Source organism: Vombatus ursinus, unplaced genomic scaffold (assembly GCF_900497805.2).
Source record: "Vombatus ursinus unplaced genomic scaffold, bare-nosed wombat genome assembly UNPS02009062.1, whole genome shotgun sequence".
In the NCBI taxonomy this organism is placed as follows: Eukaryota; Metazoa; Chordata; class Mammalia; order Diprotodontia; family Vombatidae; genus Vombatus; species Vombatus ursinus.
In genome coordinates, this window is record NW_020948840.1 from 9,890,338 (window position 1) to 9,896,578 (window position 6,241).

At 36.7% G+C, this 6,241-nt stretch overlaps 1 pseudogene; it reads right to left on the reverse strand.

Moving 5' to 3' along the window:
- Positions 1-3,584: 3,584 nt before the first annotated feature.
- On the reverse strand, positions 3,585-4,202 carry LOC114034670 (annotated as a pseudogene).
- Positions 4,203-6,241: the final 2,039 nt, after the last annotated feature.

The following is a 6,241-nucleotide window of genomic DNA, read 5'->3' on the forward strand; positions in this document are numbered from 1 at the left end:
TCCCAGTTGTCTCTTGTTGATACTCCTGATGTAAACTTTGGTAAAAATCAGCATTCAGGGCATAAAGAGACATAGAAAAAGAACAGATGGGTCTTGAGCAAGTGTCGAATTTGTGAACAAAGTAAAGGCATACCTAGACATGTCCAAAAAAAGGATCCATCCAAAAAATGAAAAAAAAAAAAGATCGCTAATTGTTTATACTCTGGGAATCTACCCATTAGCTCAGCTTTCATTTTGTACTATTTTTTTTTTATCAGTGATAACTTTCAAATTAAACTTTTATGCTAAGAAGTAGTCATTTCTTTCCATTCAATAGTTTCTAGCTCTTATGAGCTCATAGTTCTTTATAGAACTGATATTTGTCAAGTTTTTATATTATAAAATAATATATCAGAGGCAACAAAAATATTCACTTTGAAATTTTGTCTCTCCCTGTTAGAATCCATTTTAATCTTTTTGATTCATTCTGACTCCTTAGCATCATGTTGATGCTACCCAAATTAGGGTGAAGCCCCCCAAAATCACAAAAAAGATACCTTATTTTTAACCATCTTATTTGAATAGTTAATTCATTCCATCAAGCCTCCAGGGGAAGGTGGAGGTTATACAGGAGGAGAAGCCAATAAGTTGGGGGTAGAGGAGGGAAAGAAATAGCCAAGGTCCCTTTTCTGAGAACCACATATTTTGAAGCCACCATAGCTGTATTCTTTAATTTACTTTTGCATGGACATCCTACTGAGAAGAGAAAGTCTACCTTTGAAACAGGAGAAAATATCTCTACAGTACTGACATCCATCCACCTAAAGCATTTCCTCCACTTTTGTTACAGTGGCTAACCAGGTATTATTAAAAAAAAAAAGAAAGAAAAGAAAGAAAGAAAAAAAAGAAAGAAAGAAATCTGTTTTTCACAGAACCCTGTAAACTCTCCTCTTTGGCAGTTTAAATTCAATTTTCTGACCTCTCAATAGTGTTCTCACCATAAAATTGAATTCAAGTTCCCTTTCTGTTGCAATGGATACATCTGAAGGCTTTTTCTCGGCTTCCAGTTGCAGTCCCTTGGTGGCTCCACTGAGTAAGAACATACTTAAGCATTCCTTCTTGCCACTGTACAAATCCTGCTGTTCCTTGGATGGTCTTCCAATAAAGCACAACAATTAGATAACGTATTTCAACCTTATGGTTCCTAATATTTATATCCAAACTCATCTTGCACCATCAGTATTTCTATTCAAAAGAAATCCTACCACATTGTCACATAACCTTTAATGGTTTGAATTTGTGTTTTGGATGGTTCCTTGGGGATGTGGTATGTAGAGGTGAGTTTTTCTCAGTATTTTTATGGTTCCAAGTCCCACTAATAAATATCATCAGAAGTTTGAAGTAATGTATCTAACTCCCCAAACCCAGTTTTTAAAAATCTGAACCACATGGGCAGCTAGGTGGCATCGTGGATACAGCATTGCCCCTGGAGTCAGCAGGACTTGAGTTCAAATATGGCCTCAGACATTTGACACTTACTAGTTGTGTGACACTGGGCAAGTCATTTAACCCCATTGCCTAGCTCCCTAGGAAAAAAATAAATAAAAAGTCTGAGCCACAGAATATGTTTCCACTTAACTTCTAACTTACTCATGCTCTGGGAGCATGAAGTCCTAATCATGGGGGATGTTGACATCTTGCTTCATTAATTCTCTGGCTCAGTTTCAAATCAGTCTTGCTTTAAGGAGGGATGGTGCAAGAGAAGAGCAACAAACCTGGATTCACATGACCTGAGTTTGAATCCTAGCTCTATTTCTTTAGGTAAATCAAAATCATCTAAACCCTCTGAGTCTCTGTTTCCTCATTTATGAAATGATACAGTTGGACTATATAATGTCTGAGGTCCTTTCCAGAGCTAGATCTGTGACCCTGTGATCACTTTCTGACATTGATCCTCAAGTTTTCCGTAGTTAATCTTTTTTGTCAATTAGGCCTTTGGCTAAAACCACCACCAAGTTATTAATCAGATATGACAGATCCCATGGACTTAGAGTAGGGATTGTGTCTGTGGTCCCTGTAGAATATATCAGTGGGAACTTTGTCAGGTCCCAGATAGACTAGGTTTTGAAGCCTTCAAGGCAATTGTTAAAAGGGCCATACTGCATAAGGAACTATAGGCACATTGACTATTACTGAAAGATATCTTAGTTGTTGCAATCAAGTTATGTCTATCCTATTCCTAGCTTTCCGCTATATCTGACCTAATATTTTTTTCCCAATTTATCATGATTCTCTCTGTTGCTACTTTTATTGTCCATTTCTTTTTTTAATTTATTGATTTAAAAACATAATTTATATATTTATCTCTGCCCCCATTCCCCTTTGTAACAGAAACAAGTAAGTAAAACTGACACACTATTGATACACTATTCCACACCCCAAAAAACCCCATCAACCTTCTGCTGAGAGAAAAACAAAAACAAACATGTTTCAACAGTCTCCTGATTAATATTAGTTATTTCACTTGAACTTTTTTAAATTTTTATTTTTTAATCTTTTTCTATGAAACATATCTCTTGCTTCTGCTTTCTTCACTCTGTATAAGTTCATGCAAATCTCCCCTAATTTCTCTGCATAACTCAAACTTGTTGTTTCTTCCACAAAAAAGTGCTATTAGTAACATGGGGTTCTCCCTCACTTCAATCCCTCTTTGACCACATTTTGTTGTATGCCTTGTAGTATACAGACAACTGGGTCAAAGGATTCAAATACTATAGTTACTTTTCTTGAAAAGTTTCAAGTTGTTGGAATGGTTGGATCAGTGTAAAGCTCTCCTACCAATATATATGAAAAGATCATGCCTTTTGTAGCTCATTCAGCATTGCTGGCTTCTGGGGGTTTTTATGTTTGCCAATTTAATATGAGGTAAAAACAGTATTGTTACAATGTTCATTTCTCTTATTGATTTCTTATAATATTTTGTTTGTTAATTCTGTTTCTTAATTCTGAAGGTCGTTTATTCATATCTTTTGAACACTTAGCTAGGAAATAGTTCTTAGTCTTGCATTTTTGTATCACTTTCCTGTAGCAGATTTAATTCTGTTATTTGATTAAGCTATTTTTCCTGATCTAGGTTCTCTTGGTTTTGTTGTGCAAATGTTTTAATTTTATACCTTTAACCTTTGGTTTAAAATTCTTCTGCTTATAATTGTGAAAGTCCTTTCATTCTCCTGATCCCACCTCATAGTGTGGGTGTCACTTTTTTTTAATAGTAGCTTGAGAATACATTTGGAACTTATTGTGGAAATAAGTGCTGATGTAAACATTTTCTGCCAAACATGTGATCAGTTTTACTAGTAGTTTTTGTCAACTAATGAGGGTCATGGTTTTAACAGTACATACTGAATGGATGACTAGCATCAACTTTAAAAGTTAGTATTGAAGTAACTCATTCTGCAAGTGAGAAAAGAAGTAGAGCTGTGACCCTGGAAGAAAGTGTATGAGGTGACAATGGGCCTATGTCATAAGACCTGGAAAGAAAGGTTCATTCTGGTATTGGGAGCTTGGGTTTAAAAATTAAATGGTTTTGGGAAAAAATATAATATTCAATGTCCTGTTTCAAGTAGCATGCTTTCCACATCAAGCCTGTTGTTCTCAATATAGGGCTGGCACAACCATGTTGATAAGTACCGTAAAATGAGATCTTTTTCATAGCATGGGTGAGCTCTTCAACACCGAAGCATTTGAGGGATATTTCCTTCTTGTACATTTCTGAAAGCCTATGGGAAACTTGATAGAAGTAGGTAGCACACCATGTATGGAAAAGGGGTGTTTGATAATTTCCATTTCCACGATGGTAATGTTTTAGGTTACAAATTTAGTGGTTGATGTTAACTTTCCCATTGTCGCCTGCACCTTAGCCAAGTTTTCTAAGGTGTCATGAAGTTCCTTGCACAACATCTCAAGTTCCTCATTATATTTTGGAAGTACCTTTTGAGAAAGCCAGAAGCAATGCTGTTGCATTCTACTTGTATCTTGTCTTTATCAAGTGCGCTGATTTTGATATTTCTTATTTTGTTTACAACAGGAAAGTTCATATTATTGTGATTCTCTCATTTCAATAATAAATTTTGCCAATCAGCACCATTGTCCTTAATTTTTCTTGTTCTGACAGATGAGACAGTTCTTTTGCGAGTAACCATGACAGAGTTCCTCACATCCATACCTTTAGCACCCAAGACCAACATGTCTGTTTCTATAATGAATTTATTCCCATCTATCTCTCTTCCAGACTGATTTGCCCTTACACGACTTCTGGTCCAGACTTCTCATCCCTTAATTTTATTCTCCAGATAGCACCCCTTCATCTTCAACTTAACCTGTGTCTTCTATCTATCTATCTATCTATCTATCTATCTATCTATCTATCTATCTATCCATACATACATACAAATAACTTGTTTTTCCCTACAACTACTCTAATACTGACAAAAGACTCATGAGTTACAAATATCATCTTTCCATGCAGAATGTAAACAGTTCAACCTTAATAAGTCTCTTATGATTTCTCTTTCTTGTTTACCTCTTCATGTTTCTCTTGAGTCTTGTACCTGAAAGTAAAATTTTCTAATCAACTCTGGCCTTTTCATCAAGAATGCTAGAAGTCCTCTATTTCATTGAATATCCATTTTTCCCCTTGAATGATTATGCTTAGTTTTGCTGGGTAGGTGATTTCTGGTTGTAATTCTATCTGCTTTGCACTCCAGAATATTATATTCCATGCCCTCTGGTCCCTTCATGTAGAAGCTGCTAAATTTTGTGTTATCCTGATTGCACTTCCACAATACTTGAATTGTTTCTTTCTGGCTGCTTGTGGTATTTTCTTCTTGACCTGGGAAATCTGAAATTTGGCTACAATATTCCTAGGAGTTTTCCTTTGGGGATCTCTTTCAGGAGGTGATTGGTGGATCCTTTCAATTTCTACTTTACCCTCTGATTCTAAAATTTCAGGGCAGTTTTCCTTGATAATTTCTTGAAAGATGATGTCTGGGCTCTTTTTTTGATCATGGCTTTCAGATAGTCCAATAATTTTTAAATTATCTCTCCTAGATCTATTTTCCAGGTCAGTTGTTTTTCCAATGAGATATTTCACATTGTTTTTTATTTTTTCATTCTTTTGAATTTATTTTAAAGTGTCTTTATTTCTCATAAAGTCACTAGCTTCCAATTGTTCCATTCTAATTTTTAAGGAATTATTTTCTTCAGTAAGCTTTTGGATTTCCTTTTCCATTTGACCAATTTTGCTTTGAAGGCATTTTCTTCATTGGCTTTTTGGACCTCTTTTGCCATTTGGATTAGGCTATTTTTTTTTTGTGAGGCAGCCGGAGTTAAGTGACTTGCCCAAGGTCACACAGCTAGTACGTGTCAAGTGTTTGGTCTGAGGCTGGATTTGAACTCAGGTCCTCCTTACTTCAGGACCGGTGCTCTATCCACTGTGCCACCTAGCTGCCCCTAGGTTAGGCTATTTTTTAGGGTGTTATTTTCTTCAGAAGTTTTTGGGTCTCCTTTAGCAAGCTGTTGACTTGTTTTTCATGATTTTCTTGCATCACTCTCAATTTTTCCTCTACTTCACTTACTTGCTTCTCAAAATCTTTTCTGATCTCTTCCATGGCCTGGGACCAATTCATATTTTTCTTGGAGGCTTTGGATGTAGGAGCTTTGACTTTGTTGTCTTCTTCTGATTGTATGTTTTGATTTTCCTTGTCACCAAAGTAAGATTCTATGGTCTGACTCTTTTTGCACTGCTTGCTCATGATCCCAGCCAATTACTTGAGTTATAAATTCTTCATTAAGGTAGGGGTCTGCTTCCAGTGTGGAGAATGTACCGTCCCAAGCTTCAGGGGTTTGTGCTGCTGTTTTCAGAGATACTTCTAGGGACCTGTAAATTTTCATTTCTTCCAAGTTGCTATGATCAAGGGTGAGGTGTTTGCTCCTTTTCTGGCTTGTGCTTTGGTCTATGAGTGACCACAAGTACTCTTTTCTGCCTTGGAACTGTGAGGAGGATTCTCTCTCCACAGCTACTACAAGTGCCACCACACTGGTGCTCCAGGTGCTGCTGGACCTGCTCCAGGATCGCCACCTAGAACTGAGACCTAAATCCAAACACGTGCAAAGCAAGAGAATCTTGCACCAGCAAAGAGATCCCTACAATCCCCCTCTGATCAGCAACTTGATTCCCCCTCAGTCTGTGGGCCTGAAACGC